We start from the raw sequence: 17,676 nt of genomic DNA, 5'->3' as shown, positions 1-17,676 counted from the left end.
TTCCCAGGAAGGAATCTAAGGACTCTAAAACATTACCGAAGTCCTCTACTAGGACTAGGATGGAGCCAGCTAGCCACTCGGAGAACATCCGCAACTCTCCTCAAGAAGAGCCTTTGGGGACAGGAGACTTCGCTGCAAGTCCTACATCAGGAGGAGACCAGCAAGAGTCAGAAAATGCGTTTTGGCAAGTTCTGACTCTAATGAGGGCTGTCAACGGGTTTTCCGACCCAGAGATCCCTCCTCGAGAGGGCAAGGACACGGTCTTGGACCGTGTCTTTGGTACTCAGAAACCCTCCAAGACTAGTGCAGCACTGCCCTGGTCTCAGGGGGTTAAGAGTACCAGGGACAAGATCTCTCTACAGCTCTCCGAGATGTCTTCCTCCAACCATTCCACTGCCACCAACAAGCTCCTTCCACCTCTTCGCGTACAGCAGAGGAGGTACTTCGAGATCCTTAAGGAGCCTTGTTTAGCTCTTCCCCTTCACCACTTGTTGGAAGAGCTTACCAGGGGAGTCCCTCTTGAGAGACTCTCCAACCTGCAGGCCTCATTCTCGGCAACCAAGATCCTTAACTAGGAAAAAGTTGCGAAGTGTGCTATGCAAGCCACTTCGTGGCTCGACATCTGGTTGGGGACCTTAGGTATCCGGATACGTTCTGAGGATTTCTCCAAAGAACGTACCAGGAAAGCTATGGAGACCTTTCTTCTCTCAGGTACTCGCACGATTGAGTTTCTGGCCCACCAAGTCTCGAACTTGTAGGCAAATACCATTCTGAAACGTCCCTAGCACCAAGATCAATAGGCTCAGACATTTCTCTCTAGAGGGATCCATCTTGTTCGAGCCCAAGGATGTGGAACTGGCCGCTGAGAGGTGGAGGAAGTCTCATCAAGACTCATCCTTCATAGGGCTTTAACATCTAAGCTCTATAAGCCTCCAGCACCACAGCAGTCCCGTCCAGTCAAGACCACTAAAACGACGATAGCAGCGAAGACCGTGGTGTCTAAGCCCTTTCCTGTCAAAGGAAGGAAAGACAAAAAATCCTCCAGGGGAGGCAAGAATCCTAGAGAGAGCAGCCGAGGCCCCAAACGCTAGGGGAGGCAGTCCCCCTGTATGTCCACCAGTGGGGGATGCCTACAAAGTTGCTCAAACAGGTGGAAGCAACTCGGGGCCGATTGCTGGACAATCTCCGTGATCAGTCTAGGATATCGCGTCTCGTTCATAACATCTCTACCTCCCCTGACAATGAATACAGTGTCATTGAGCTCCCTTGCCATAGGATCGGCAAGGGGGCAAGCCCTTCGGGCAGAAGTCGAGACCCTGTTGAAGAAGGGCGCTCCCCAAGAGGTCCTCGACGAATCTCCAGGCTTCTTCAGTCGACTCTTTCTTGTAAAGAAGGCGTCTGGAGGCTGGAGACCAGTCGTCGACCTCTCAGCTCTGAACAAGTTTGTCAAACAAACTCCGTTCAGCATGGAGACGGCGGACACGGTCAGACTAGCAGTAAGACCGCAAGACTTCATGTGCACACTAGACCTAAAGGACTTGTACTTCAAGATCCCAGTCCATCCGTCTTCAAGGAAGTACTTAAGATTCAGCTTAGACAACAGAAAGTACCAGTTCAAGGTGCTATGCTTCGGTCTCTCCACAGCACCACAAGTCTTCACCAGAGTGTTCACCCTAATATCATCTTGGGCACACAGGATTGGCATCCGTCTCCTCTATTATCTAGACGACTGGTTAATCCTAATAGACTCTTCAACACTGAGACAAACTTCTGAGACTTTGCCAAGATCTGGGGATCATGGTAAATCTCGAGAAGTCTTCACTGCTTCCCACTCAAAGACTGGTATACCTAGGCATGATTATAGACACCAATCTCCACAAAGCCGTCCCATCAGACGACAGGATAGCAAGGCTGAGGAGGGTCGCAAGGCCTTTTCTCAGACGAGAAGAACTTCCAGCCCAATCGTGGTTACGTCTCCTCGGTCACCTTTCATCGCTGGCTCGTTTAGTTCCCAACGGTCGCCTCAGGATGAGATCCCTCCAGTGGCGACTCAAGTCCCGGTGGAATTAAGGGTACGATTACCCGGACATCCAGATCCCCATGGGACCTGCGGAACTGACGGATCTCCAGTGGTGGGTGGCAGACGAGAACCTACGAAGAGGAGTGGATCTTCTCGTCCTCCCCCCAGATTTGATGCTGTTTTCGGATGCTTCTAAAAAAGGGTGGGGGGCCCACGTGCTGCACCACACGACCTCAGGCCTGTGGTTAGAGTCAGAAAAGTACCTCCATATAAATCTCCTAGAGATGGAGGCCGTCTTTCTGGCCCTTCAACAGTTCCAACAGTACCTGGCAAGTCACTCTGTGGTGGTGATGAGCAACAACACCACAGTAGTGGCCTACATCAACAAACAAGGAGGTACTTTTTCGCAGCAACTATCCCATCTAGCAGTAGAGATACTGAGATGGGCCGAAGTCCACTCGATACAGCTATCGGCACGCTTCATTCCGGGCAAAAGGAATGTGCTCGCCGACAATCTGGGCAGAGCGTCTCAGATAGTGAGTACCGAGTGGTCTTTGGATCATCTAGTAGCCAACAAAGTCCTGACTTTGTGGGGTTCTCCGACTGTGGATCTTTTCGCAAAGGCCCTGAACTTCAGGCTCCCACTGTACTGCTCCCCAGTCCCAGACCCACGGCTCTCTGGCAAGATGCTTTCCAACAACGGTGGGACAACATCGACATTTACGCCTTTCACCCGTTCTGTCTGATGAGGAGGGTACTCAACAAGACCAGAACATCAGTCAATCTTTCAATGACCCTCATAGCTCCACTATGGCATCACGCGGAATGGTTCCTGAACCTTCTGCAACTCCTAACGGAGCTACCATGAGAACTCCCTCCGTTACACAATCTACTCAAACAACCACAAGCCAACATCTTCCACAAAGCCGTAGGTTCACTACGACTTCACGCCTGGAGACTATCCAGCATCTCCTCTCTGAGAGAGGATTTTTGCAACAAGTTGCTGTCAGGATGTCTGGACACCTGCGAAAGTCTTCGGCAGCAGTCTACCAGGCAAAGTGGAAAGTCTTCTGTGGTTGGTATCATGGAAGCGGTATCTCTCCACTCGATGCCACTATTCCAACGATAGCGGAGTTCCTCGTGTATTTGTGGGAAGAAATGCGCCTTTCAGTCGCGGCAGTGAAAGGCTATCGCTCAGCCTTGAGTCTAGCCTTCAGGCTGAAAGGAATGGACATTTCTTCATCGCTAGAACTTTCTCTACTCATACGTAGTTATGAACTTACCTGCCCTCAGTCGGAAGTGAGACTTCCTCCATGGAACGTGTTTCGAGTTCTCAGGTCTCTTAAGAGACCTCCCTATGAACCATTACGCCAGGCATCATATCGCCACCTAACCTGGAAGACGGTATTCCTGCTAGCTTTGGCCTCGGCCAAGCGAGTCAGCGAACTACATGGTCTCTCGTATGACATCGCCCATTCAAGGGGATGGGGGGGAGGTAACGATCAGCTTCGTCCCTGAGTTTATTGCTAAGTCTCAGAGTCCTGGAGTGGCGGATCCTCAATTCGACTCCTTCCGGATTTCTAGTCTTCGTTCTGTAACAGATAAGGAGCTTGAGGCTGTACCTTAAAAGAACAGCTGCAGCCCGTCCTCTTATGCCAGCTCTATTCGTCGGCACAGGAAGAACTAAGAGGAGGGTCACCAAGAACACCATCTCTGCATGGATTCGTAGGGTCATTGACCTGGCCTTGAATCCAGACCCTCCTCCATCACGTCGCCCTAGAGCACATGATGTCAGGGGCATAGCTACGTCCCTGGCCTTCAAAAGAAAATTTTCAGTGACGCAGGTTCTTCAAGCTGGGGTGTGGAAACGTCAAACAACATTCACATCCCACTACCTGCAAGATGTGACCCACAGGAGACTTGATACGTTCGCTATCGGCCCTGTGGTGGCTGCACAACAGCTGGTTTAAAATCTCAAGCTCCTTATTGGACAAGTAGCAGAAGGTTGAGGGCATTATTACCCGGTTTTAGTCTGCATGAATGAAAAGGTTTGACTGGCCCTTATTCTTTTCTTCATCATCCCCTCTCTTGGGGAAGGCAGCAAACCACTGCAGGTAAACCATGCTCCCTTGTGTTCCTAGCATTAAGATTAATACTGTTACGTCCCCATACCCTAACGAGGTGGTATTGGGAGAATCCTAGTCTACAAGTTTCCAACTAAAGAACTTCAGAACAACTTCCTAGGACGAGTCACACTTCTTCATACCTTCACACACAGCTTACGTAGGCCGCAGTCCTTGCGTAGCAAGGTTCTAGCGAGGTGCAGGGACTCCTTATTTCTTGGGTGCTTATACACTCAAATAACGAGCCCCCGGGCAAAGCCAAAAGCCAGACTGGCTGGGACGTCCACCCTTCCTAATGGGTGAGTCACCACTATTAAATAGCGTGGTTTGTATTCCAGTTACGGAACAAATGACGAATTCGTAGATAATTTGTATTTTTCCTAACTATACAAACCTTAGCTATTTAATCAAACTTGCCCACCAGCCCTATCCCCCTTGAAGTCCTACCTCCAAGCAAAGTGAGCTCCAGCACAGGTGTGTGAGAGGGGGCGGGTAGCAAGCTACCCTCCCCTACCCCCGCTAACTTGCGGTGTGGGTAGTAAACCCTCGTTAAAAATTAATGGCTCGTCATTTCAGCTACGCCGAAAATAATACCCCTATTAAATAGCTAAGGTTTGTATAGTTAGGAAAAATACAAATTATTTACGAATTTGTCATATTTATAACATTAAAAACTAACCAGGTTTGATCATTTTAACCATTCCCATAATTTGATATCCTGTAAAATGCCAATCTTGGATGAATTTTGATGTCAGTGTGCACAAATTATTAAGCAGCAGCTTTTCGTCTGATTGAGGCCCATGAGCATACTGCCACAGCTGTATACAGTACCTTCAGAGTCGTCAACTGCCCTGCCACTTGTTTTTAGTACAGCTGCTATCCTTGGAACTGAAAGTTCAGACAACCTTGAGTTAACCTTCTAAGTTATATAGTAGGGTAAGGCAATTTTGGACAGAGGCAATTTTGGACAGAGGCAATTTTGGACAAGCGAGGCAAAAATTGGACAGATGCAATATCTCTAAAACTATTTATAATTTTCAAAAACTATAATGCTGTTAGAAATTCCCCAACCTTCTACTTTATAAATATTAATACGTTTGGTTTTGAAAAAGTATTAAATACCACTAGAAAAATTGTTGAATATGGGTGTCCAATAATTGCCTCGCCTTCATTTTAGGGCTTCTCAAAAATAATACTAGAAATTATTTTTTCTAAAAAAAAATTAGTAGATGATACTAAAGGAAGGTTTTAAATAAGAAATTGATGAAAAAATCTGGAATATCTAGTGTCCAATTTTGCCTCACCTCGAAAAATGGTGAGGCAATTTTGGACACTTAAATGAAAAAACAACTAGTTCATAATGTTAAGTTATTAAGTAATACATTTTGTAATTTTCTAATCTTTTATATTATTCTTATATGTATCTATATATTTTCTTAATAATTTTAATCAAGAATGATAGTTATTTGAAAATATGTTTTTACCATATACTTCAAGAGAAAAAAATATTGATTTGTAAAAAACGGAAAAAGGAAAAGGTTTTCTTTCCAAAGAAGATATTAATAAAACCTATTACTAATGAAAAAATATGTACAATACAAAACCTGAAATAAAAGTGAACAATTCAATATATATTATAGCCATATACGTAACAAAATAAATGCCTGAATATAAGTCTTGTCTATTTACTTCAACTGAATGCTCAAAAAACTGCTTCTGTTCTTTTATAGATGGCACTAACCATTTTCGTTAAGGCCTGGGTTTCATAAATAAAGGACCTTTAATTACATCTGTTATTTGAAAAAGGTATGTATCCGTTTGGTGCTCTGGATACTCCTCTACCCCTGATGCCTGGCGGATGATCTTAGTGGAGTTAGTATGCACCGACAGGGGTCACTTGCCTTAGTTAGGCACTGCGCATCACAAGGAACTGGCTGTCCTTTGATGACTCTAACCAACGAATCCTCTATGGATTTAATCTTTCTTTGAAAAGCGAAAATGAAAGAATGGCCCCCGTCCCGGGCGTTGCAGGGTGCTAAGAAATACAAAAGAAAAATTTAAAACTGGTAATAGGAATGTTAGAAACACGAATTAGATTTGGAAGTTACAGCAAGTAGAGAATGAATTTATGAATTACAGTTTGGATATCTTAGCCCTAAGTGAAACACTTTGTAAAAGGATCGGTAAAGAACTCACACCAAGGCAATACATATCTACAGTATCTACTCAGGAAGAACAGATGGAGTTGGAAGAGAAGGGGTAGGAATGACGACACCAAGAGCAGAAAAGTCATTAATGGTATGAAGAGCTGTATATAGCAGATGGTCACTTGCAAAGTTTAAATCAAAGCAGTGCAATATGAGTACTATAGTTAACTATGCACCAACAAAAGATTCCCCTGAAGACAGGAAAGATGAATACTATAAGGAATTGCAGTGTGTAACAGATGAGATCCCAGAGAGAGATACGAAAATTGTGATTGGTGACTTCAATGCTGAAGTTGCAAGGGATAATCGAGGTATAGAGAATGTGATGGGTGTTGAGGGTCTTGGCGAAGTTGCAAATGAAAATGGGGCAGATTTTATGAGTTTTTGTTCTTTTCCAGCACAAGGACATCCACAAATATACATGGGCTTCATCATGTGGCAATTACAAAAATCAAATAGATCACATAGCCATTGATAAAGAGAGAAGGAGGACTCTGAGAAGTATAAGAAGCTATAGAGGTGTAAATATTGGTAATGACCACTAGCTCCTCTTGCTACACTGAAATTAAAACCGAATGCACCCAACAGAAATGTAGATGAAATATCTAGGTTTGATACAACTAGCTCTTAGAGGATGAACAGAGAAATCTTTGTAATTGAATGTAAAAATCGATATGCAGTCTTAGAGACTTTAGGAGACAAATAGCAAACAATTAACGAATGATACTTGGGATACTATAAAAAGGAGACAAAGATAGAAGTTGATTGTTGGAAGTTTTTGAGGAAGTAATGAAAATTGCAAGGGTAGAGCATGTTAAGCATTCCAGTATTGATAGTGAGGTCAAAAGAAAAGCCAGAAATGACTGGCGAGAATATTTAGACAGGAAAGCAGATGAGTCTGACAAAGCTATGGATTCAGGGAGTGGCTATGGTATGAGAATTGTACATAGAATTATTATAGAAATCTCTACGGGAGCAAAGCAGAAGAAGCATATACCCATCAAAAAGAGAGATGGAGCTGTTATAACAACAGAAGATGAAGAAAGGCAACGTTGGATGGAACACTTTAGTGGGGTCATGAATAGGAGATATGAGGGGATTAATTTGATTGATATACCTGAAGCTGAGGAATACTTTGATGTGCCCTTCAATGAATTCAGTGTTTGAAGTCGAAGCTATCTTATAAAAAAACTCGAAGAGATGGGATGCCTCTAGTTATGATGGAATAACTGCTGAGATAATATTGGCCGAAAATGAAGTGACTCCCAGATTACTTACAAGATTATTTTGTAGAATGTGGCGTGAAGAGGCAAAGCCTGATCAATGGGAGCTAGGAGTGTTGGTGAAAATGGCAAATAGGAGATCTGACTGATTGCAATATTTACAGAGGTATCACACTTATGTCAGTTGTCATGAAAATACTATGTTGTTTATCCTCCTCATGCATTTTGTAATGCATAGAAGAGTTGGTGATGTTGGAAAAGGATTGGACTGGATTGGTAACAGGATATTAGCTGACCTAGAGTATGCTGTGATGACGCTGTCCTTATTAGCAGAAAACCACAGGTCAAGATAAATAGAAGAAAGACAGAGATGAGGAGATTGGAACATGCAATGGAAGAGGAAATATCATTGGTAGGAAAAAGGTTTAATGAGGTGGAACCATTTAAATATTCAGGAACTATGATATCTACTACAGGGATTAAGATTTTGAGTTCAATGAAAGATTGAAAAAAACAAATGAGACAATGGCTAGGTTAAGTAATATCTGGAAATCAAATCGCCTGAAATTACATATAAAAGTCTGGCTATATATCAGTTTAGTGAGATCGGTGTTACTGTGTGGATATTAGTCGTGGTATAACAATGAAACAATATCCAACAGATTTTATAGATTTGAAAACAAAGCCCTCAGAAGAATATTGGGAGTTAAATGGCAGGACAGGATTAGAAATGAAACTATAAGAGAGATCACTCAAGTGCCATATGTGGATGAGATCATGGTGAGGGGTAGATGGAGATGGTTTAGGCATGCTCTTCGCTCTCTCCAAGAGATTAGTTCACCAAACTTTCAACCAGGCTCCACAAGGCCCTAGAAGAGTTGGAAGACCCAGGCCTACATGGCTGAGGACTATGAAGTGCGAAATAGATGTTGAATGGAGAAGCATTGATTTAAAAGCTCAAGATAGAGACGAATGGCAATCTAACCGAGGTCCTTTGCGTCAATAGGCGTAGGAGGAGATGATGATATGTGGTTTCAAGCTATTTAACTCAAAGTGAGTCACTTTGCCTCCCTCTTCTGCTAAAAATCATTTCTTGCTATACCAATGCAAAATAATGGAAGCTCCTTATTGTTATAAATTACCACATACCATTTTCCTACAACTGAGGCTTCTTTATATGGAGGTGAAACGCTCTCCCAAAATTAATTAAATTCCTTTTGATTTGCTATTAGGACCATCCAAGTAGTTTGAATAATCACTATTAATTACCTTGGTCAATTTAGATTTTTTTATATTCACTTTAGCGTTTGCACACATTTTTCTTAGAAATCGAGAAATATTTGGTTGCTTTGTATTACCATTATTTGTTTTGTTTTTATTTCTCTTAATGCCTTTCTTTAGGGTTTTCCCTTTATTGATCTTCATTTCATCTCTTTTTCTTAAATCTTCGATTGCCTCCCTTTCGGTTACTATTTGAGCAAATGACTTTCTTATTCTTGTTTTGTTTTTATCATTCTTGGTTGCTTTTTCTGTAAGATTATCTTTTGTAGGTAAAAGTGTCTCTGATGGCTCGTTCATAATATGAGGTAAAAATAATAAGAATAAACTGGATATGTACAACTTAAGACGAATATTGTTTCTGGGATCAGCTTTGTCTGTCGTTGATATCTCTCACTATCATGCTGTTTACTCTAATGTTGCTGCATTGAACACTATATCAAAAAGGCAACACGCCAGCTGCATCTTTTCTATTGCAGCTATCAACATGGAAATTAGCAGAAAAGGGAAAACATATTTTCCCTAATACCTGAAATTTTCATTTGGATTTGTGAATTATTCTAGGAACAATGTATATACAAGAAAGATTTTTTTTTTATTATTATTTGTAGCATTTGGGGTGACACCCCTCTCGAGGATGTCACCATGATTTGGTCGATCTTTTTGAAGGTTCCACCCCTGAGTGTCAACACCTTTGAGTGTGTCCCCAGTATTAAATAACTTTTTGAAAATCATATCATATCCCTCAAGCTAGAAAGACAAACTTTATGTAGATGTAACTCTCAGGGTGTCACCCCCTTTTAGGGTGTCACCCTGAGCAGACACCCCCCCCCCCATACTGCACTCCAAATGTCTTATTTTATATGCTTATGATAACATATATGTAGATTTACACATAAAAGTATATTTGCGTGCTCGAATACAAAGTTTAATTTATATATTCATAAAGTAAGGCAAAATTGGACAGTGTTCAAAGCCATGGTGAGGCAAAATTGGACAGGCAACTTTCTCACTTTTTTCTTGGCGAGGCAAAATTGGACAATCTTGGATTACGGACACAAATATTTATGTAAGTCCATAATTTTTTTATAGTATATTTATATTGGTAGTGACCTCAAATTGTCATAATTTGGAAATTGAGCGTTGCTGCTTAACGGAGATACAGACGTGTCCATAATTGCCTCGCTGTCCAAAATTGCCTCGCCTCAAAGATGTTTTTTTTATTGATGAGATATAGGAATTTCTAATTCTCTGATGATTATGAGACAGACTATTTTTATAGATGAGACCTCCCTCTTTTGAAAGCATGTTTGATTTTTGGTCATAAATTAATAATACAGATTTTGTACAAAGGTTTCTAAAAAGGTGTCCAAAATTGCCTCGCCTTACTATACTATTCAAGATTTGGGAGGAAGCTTAACCTAAGACTGGCACATTATTGATGATCTATACAAAAAATAGTTTTCACATTCTAAACTTAGATAAAAGGCTTTATTTATAATTGAAATGTAGTGTACCATGACTGAGAATTGCCTAAACTTATGTAGCTTAGGGAATAATCCTATTTAAAGTATAAATATTTAATGTAAGTGTGTAATGCTGTGCGGCTCATATATTATCATTACGGTCATTTCAGAAAGAGAATCGTGCCGATAGATGCTTCGAAAGACAAGGACCTTACAAAGTGAAGACCCTCTCAATCGTACTAGGATTTGGATGAATTTTGACAGGTCATCCACTGATGAACTTGGATGATGACATCACTATATTGTTAGCAAGGATGACGCATCTAATGGGGATTCTCACTGCACTGCAGGATCAAGATTCTGAGAACAAAGATATTAGGTTTGCAGAGCTGGAGAACACTTCAAGAACGATTGAGCAACCTACAGAGATGTATAAAACAGTGAAAGATTTATAGAAAGATGAAATTTCTTGAGGTATGGAACATATGCAGAGTGTACTGTATTGAATTTAACATGTCTTCAAGGCTTTTGATACTCTGTAACCATTCAAATATTTTTGTCTTAATAATGTTAATTATAATAATGGTCCTTGGATATAATAGTGTAAGGTGTAATAAAAGTCACCTTTTCTTTCCCTCAGGTGTAACCCTTGTGGTCAACAATATGGATACCGTTCAAGTCATGCCTACATGCAGCCCACCCTGATCTGCCAACTATTCTGCCTAGTCTAGGGATGTCATAGCTACTTTTAAGTGCTTCTATTGGTAAGAGTCTTGTGGCTGGTGTCTGTTGAATTGTTGAATTGAAGAAAGTCTCCATTAAATCTGTTTCGGATTTACAATATTAAACTGAAAAAGTTACATGTTTTATACTTGTGCTATATTGTATTATTAATTAGCATTTGTTCCGTAACCGAAATACAAACCACGCTTTTTTCCGTAACTGAAATACAAACCACGCTATTTACATATGGGTAATTACTTTGGCATAGCTGAATGACGAGCCATTAGAATTTTAACGAGGTAGGGAGGGGTAGCTTGCTTCCCCCCCCCACACATACTAGTGAGTGATTCACTTTACTATTGGCTCGGGCGGTGAGCGGACGTGTCTGTTCCCACCCTCGCTTTGACAGCCATTAACGCTTTTGTCTTTTACTTACTTTTTCTTATACTTAATATATATATAAACATTCTTTGTGTTTATGTATATATATTTGTGTATAGAATATAGTAAGTTTCCTTTTCAGTGTTTGTGCGGTGTGTGTAGTGTACGACAACGGAGAGTGAAACTCCGGCGTAGTTCTAGGCCACCACGGTTTCACTTAATGGGATGCGGTCTCTCCCTTGGTCCTTCGGTCGTTCCTTCGGCTTCCGATATTTCGGCCTCCGTGGGGAATCGTCATCGCTGGACTTTCTTTATTCATCTGTTTTCTTCGCTGTTCCTCCTTTCCTATGGGGAACTTGGATCCTCAGCGAAGGGAATGTGGGAGTTTAGTTTGACTACAGTCTCTCTCTACTCGAGGTCGTTCACCCCTTACTACTACTGCTACGTACTATTACGGAAGCTTCTTTCCCGTTGCAGGCTGAGTTGCTATTCCGTTTTATTTATCTCAATTATTTTTTAATGAAATCCAATTGTATTTTTAACTTTTCAGCTTCTGAGGAACACTTCCCTTTGGGGGTCAGTGGTTCTTACTATTTATGAACATTAAAAAATCAGTTACATAATTATAATTGTTATAATTCTGCTTTTTGTTAAAGTTCTCCGCCCTCCCCCTTCTCCCGTGAATGTCAGTGGGGGAGGAGGGTGCATACTTAATTTTTAATTCTTATTTGTTCCTACACTAAATACAAACCCTCATTCTTTACTATAGGAGATATTCTAGCGCGAGCTGGAAAATACGGCAGAAAAACCTTAACAAGGTTTTTAACGACCGGACTGGTAATTACCCACCTGTCAGTTTTGGGGGACTGCCGGTCGGTAGCTGCTGTTTACCTTCAATCGAATTCTAGCCGTCGCAGTGGTGACACCTCTGCTCCTGCTTTATTTGCTGGCGGACTAGCCTTTCTTTTTTTTTTTTGAGTTTTGATTAATCCTTTTTCTTTTTCTTTGTAGATGATGTCCTCTGTTGGAGGAAGTGTTCACGACGCCTTTATGTCATCGCTGGATGTGGATCCTCTTTCCCTATGCCCCGTTACGGAGGTCATGGGTGTTCTGCTACCCTGCGGAGGATGGGTTCCCCTGCCAAGTATGTAGAAGAGGTCTTCACATTACCTTCTCCTCCTCCTCCTCCACTTCATTGTCCTCCCCTTTTCGGAGACGAGGAGGGAGAGATAGAGAAGAGGAAAAGAAGAGATCGCACTCCTTTGCCTAGTGGTTCTCTCCGGAATCACAGGCAACATAGGAGGAGACATAATCATTCTTGCTCTTCCTCGCCTTCTGTCTCTTCACGAGATGTCTCGCCGTTAGTCTAAGCACTCTCGTCACAAACTTAAGAGCGCTTCCTTCTTACCCTAACATAGGGCATCAAGAGCTTATGCGCCAACATGCGCATACGCTCCAACAAGAGCATAGCTCCATCTTGTGCCATGCGCTCACCTGCGCACAAACTCCTACGCGCCACTAATCTTCTGCGCAATGGCACTCTCCTGCGCCTGCACGTGCGCATACGTGCCCAACACCATCCTACGCGACAGGTAAAACATGCGCGTCAACTTTTTACTGTTAGAAGGTCTTCTGACAAGGCAGCCATGCTGCCTTCTCGTGCAGCGCCAGTGCTTACCAACGCGCTAGCGCTTTGCAACACACCAACGCTTATCAACGCGCCAGCACTTACCGGCGCACCAGCCTTCTCCCGCATCCGCAAGGATATGCGCGCGCCCGCGAGCCCATATGATTCCACTATGGGGAATTTTCTCCTGCGTGCGCGCGCTCTCTACGGTTGGCACAGATGTGCGAGATAACTCTCCCGCACGCCCGTGTACGCCTTCACCTAGATATTCTCACCGAAGAGACAGGCGAAATAGGAAGAGACGTTATCATTCTCGCTCTTTCTCGCCTTCTGTCTCTCACCGAGACTTCCTGCCTCGAGATTATATACTCTCGTGCCACAAACCTGAGAAGAACGATCCCTCTTGTCATCGTTCTGCCTCGCTGTCGTCGTCGTGCGAGGGATCATCTAAGAAAACAGGAGAGAGGCCAAGGGCAAAGCACGTCCTAACCTCGAACCCTCTTCTTCGCATATTAGTTTGAGGGTCTCCGCTCTAGAAAAAGTCAGATAGAGCGCTTCTTGCTTTTCTCTCTATATTCAGAGAGATCGCTCTCGCCTTTGAATTACCGATTTGTTCCGTAACCGAAATACAAACCACGCTATTTACAAAGGGTATTACTTTTAGCGCAGCTGAAATGGCGAGCCATTAGAATTTTAACGAGGGTGTATTACCCCCGCGCTAGTTAGCGGGGGGGTAGGGGAGTGGTAGCTAGCTACCCCTCCTCCCCCTCACACACAGGTGAATACTCACTTTAACTTTTGGCTCGGACTGTGACAGACGTCTCTGTCTTGGTCCTCGCTTGGCAGCCATTGTCTGTTTTGTCTTTACTTAATCGCTTACTTTTCTTTTACTCAATATATATGTAAACATGTTTTCATGTTTGTATATATATTTGAGTATAGAAATAAGTAAGTTTCCTTTTCAGATGTGTGTGTGTAGTGTACGATATCTACGTGGAAGCCTCGGCAGTTAGGCCACCACGGCGTATTTTATGGGTGGCGATCGAGTTTGACTTATGTCTTTCTCTCTCTCTCTCTCGAGGTCGTTCACCCTTTTACTACGTGTTACTACGCCCTTGTAGCCTAGCTTCCTTTCCGTGTGGGGGGTTGCTACGCCGTACGTTTGTATCAATTAGTTATGAATCTAATTGTAGTTGTTTTTTGTTTTTCAGCTTGTAGAACGATTCCTTTCGGGGTTTTCGTTCTTTCTTTAGTGTTCATTCATTTTTAAATTACATAATTACATAGTTACATAATTATATTTGTTATAATTCTGTTTTGGTTACAGCTCTCCTTCCGCGAGTGTAAGTGGTTGTGAGGGCACGTGCCTGTTGTGTAATTTTTGTTCCTTTCCCTCGGGGGATTCCTCTTCGGAGCCTTCCCGGGGGAATGAATGTGTACTAATATTTGTTTTATTTTTTTTTTTTTTTTACAGTTACCGATCTAGTTCGTTTCTGTAATATAGCAACGGTGTGAGCTGTCTGGTTGAGTCCTGGGGATTCGGCTGTTGCTGCCTCCCCCCTTGTATTTTCGTCAGGGGCGTGTCTCCTTCTACTGGTAGTACTCCCGTATCGACGGACAGCTCTCCAGTTCATTTTAGAACAGTCAGGAGGCTTGCCTCCTTGGGCGGATAACTTTCCTTCCTAGGGAAGTTTTTCCTGTCCAGGCTTGAGTTTCTCCCCTTTTGGGGGGTTCTTCTCTTGCCTTTTTTTTCATGCGGCTATGCTCTTGGTGCTGAGCGGTCGCACCTGCAGTTTTGCTCAAGGGGCTGGGCAACTGCAGGAGCTCCTCTTCGGAGGATTGCTCCTTTTATGTCACTGGCTGACCAGTCTCTTCCACGAAGTGTTTCTCTTTCGTTCGCGAGAGAGTACACTCATAGAGACTCCTCTTCGGAGGTTTCTTCTGTTGCTGTTGGCCTCCCTCGCCGTAAGGCCCACCGTCCGCCTCGTCGTAAGGGCCTCTCATCTCCCTATAAGGGTGCTTGAGGCGCCCTTTTGGATCTCCGTTTGCAGCCTACAACTCCTTTTTCTCGATCTTCCGCCTTGGTGCAGATGGACAGCAGTCTGATCTCGTCTTCCGACGGGCAACGGTCTTCCCGACGGACAACGGTATGCCCGACGGACAGCGGTCTTCCGACGGACATCAGTCTCCCGGCGGACAACGTTCCCTTCGGGGCAAAGGGTTGCCCCCACGGGGGTTCTTCCCTTGCGTGTCAGGGTTTCCCTGCGCGCCCTTCTGCTCATCAGCGCTCTCCTGTTCGTCAGCGCTTTCAAGATGATCTTCCCTGCGGTTCCTGTTGGTTCCTGTTACGCGCCCTATGCGCCCACGTTCGCCCTCGCGATCTAGAACTTCGGTTCAGGTCGGGGTCAAGGACTCTTCTTCTTTGCGCAGGCTTCCACGCGTAGCCTTCTGCTCGTCAGCGATCATCAGCTCGTCAGCGATCATCAGCTCGCCAGCGATCATCAGCTCGCCAGCGATCATCAGCTCGTCAGCGATCATCAGCCCGCCAGCGATCTCTGGATCACCCACGTGTGTTACAGCCGGCACGCCAACGTTCTCCAACACTTCTGAAGGAACATGGTTCGCCAGCTACTCTCACCTGCGCATGCTGATCGCCATCGCGCGACCCTCAACTGCGGATGCTGATCGCCATCGCGCAACCCTCAACTGCGGATGCTGATCGCCATCGCGCGACCCTCAACTGCGGATGCTGATCGCCATCGCGCGACCCTCAACTGCGGATGCTGATCACCATCGCGCGACCCTCAACTGCGGATGCTGATCGCCATCGCGCGACCCTCAACTGCGGATGCTGATCGCCATCGCGCGACCCTCACCTGCGAATGCTGATCGCCATCGTGCGACCACACACCTGCGGATGCTGATCACCATCGCTCAACCCTGCGCATGCTGATCACCATCGCGCGACCCTCAACTGCGTATGCTGTTCGCCATCACGCGATCGCCCACCTGCAGATGCTGTTCGCCATCGCGCGACCGCTAACCTGCGCATGCTGATCGCCATCGCGCGACCCTGGCATGCTGATCACCATCACGCGACCCTGCGCATACTGATCACCATCGCGCGACCCTGCGCATGCTGATCACTGCTCGCGATCGCTCACCTTCGCATACTGCTCGCCATCGCACGATCGCTCACCTGCGCATACTGCTTGACCATCGCGTCGGCATATCACAACGCGCCATTGCCAACCTGCGCGTTAGCGCTCACTACCGATCGCTTGTTGATCCATATCGCCAGCAGTCCTCCTCGCCCACGCGGCAGCGCGTTTCCTCGCCATCGCGCTAACGCTTGCGTTCGCCGCCTCGGACTCACTCTCATCCACCTGCCCACCCTCACGACCGCTCGCCTGCGCGACCGCTCGCCTGCGCGCGCCCGCGCGACCTCTCGCCCGTGCCACCGTTCGCCCGTGCAACCGCGCGACCGCTCGCCCGCGCAACCGCGCGACCGCTCGCCCGCGCAACCGCGCGACCGCTCGCCCGCGCAACCGCGCGACCGCTCGCCCGTGCAACCGCGCGACCACTCGCCTGCGCGCCCACATGCCCACGTGCCTGCACGTCTACGCTCATGCTCTCCAATGTTCGCCCACGCGCGAACCAACGGTTTTTTTCCATCGCGCAGACGGATGGTGTTCCGTCGCGCGAGCCTACAGTGTTTCTTCGCACAAATGTTGGCTTATTTCTTGCAGTATCCATTGCTCGTCTATGGGTTATCGCCCGCCGACCACCAGGAATTCCCGTCGCGCGAGCTCCAGGGCAATTGCGACCATGATTCCCAATGGGGTTTTCGCAGCATGACCAGCCTGGCGAGTTCTTCTGGAGCGTATTTCCAGAACACTGTTTCACCCCGTAAACACAGAGCATGGCACTTGCAAGAATAGGAGAAACTTAAGGGAGATCTGAGCAACACTCCTCTATTCCTGAATATGGGTTAGCCCTTCCCCGTCATTCCCTGGAAGGATTTTTGGCGGGGGGGCTTTCCGTTCGAGATTTCTCCATCGGACAAGGGGTGACTGCTTACCTCTTCCTCTGGGAGCTTACCAGGTTCTTTCCCTCCTCGGTTACGGCCCGAGGTTTGGTTCAAGGAAGCTACAGGAAGATCAAGGGTACTTTCCTCCTCTCGAGCTCAGGCACCTTGGCCTGTCGTCGTTAAGTATCTAACTTGCGGACAAGCTCGATGTTGTACCATCTTGACGCGCTGACTGAGGGCTTCCTTCGGGTGTCTCATCTGTGGAGGTCGACGACCTCAGACACCCTTCCATCCTTGAGAAGAGTTTGTTTGTGCCCAAGGACAGAGACTTAGACAGCTGCTGTGCGGAGTAAATCGACTTCCGGTTTCACTCCTCCAAGGCGCTTTCTTCCAGACTCTGCAGGGCTCCAGCGCCTTCTCTTTCAACCACGTCGGCCTAAGTTATCGGCTACGACAACTGGGACAAGGTGTCCAATTGCAGTTTTCTCCTGTCAGGAACAGATGGCACGGGAGACTCCCCCGGGGGGGCATAGTCCTGAAAGGAGTTCACGAACTCTAGGATTGCAGGTTTTTCGCTGGGAGGATGCTTAAGGTTACT

General features: G+C 45.3%; 1 long non-coding RNA gene across 1 annotated transcript in view; it reads left to right on the top strand.

The window, feature by feature from the left end:
• Positions 1–17,676, top strand: part of LOC137645070 (uncharacterized) — a 28,547-nt gene that overhangs the window by 5,042 nt on the left and 5,829 nt on the right. The window contains exons 2-3 of the long non-coding RNA XR_011045278.1: positions 10,488–10,791; positions 10,958–11,081. This is a non-coding gene — a long non-coding RNA (uncharacterized lncRNA). The remainder of the gene's footprint in view (positions 1–10,487; positions 10,792–10,957; positions 11,082–17,676) is intronic.

Source organism: Palaemon carinicauda, chromosome 8, assembly GCF_036898095.1.
Source record: "Palaemon carinicauda isolate YSFRI2023 chromosome 8, ASM3689809v2, whole genome shotgun sequence".
Classification (NCBI taxonomy): Eukaryota; Metazoa; Arthropoda; class Malacostraca; order Decapoda; family Palaemonidae; genus Palaemon; species Palaemon carinicauda.
The sequence above is the reverse complement of the archived record's forward strand: the minus strand, read 5'-3'. Positions and strand labels throughout refer to the sequence as shown.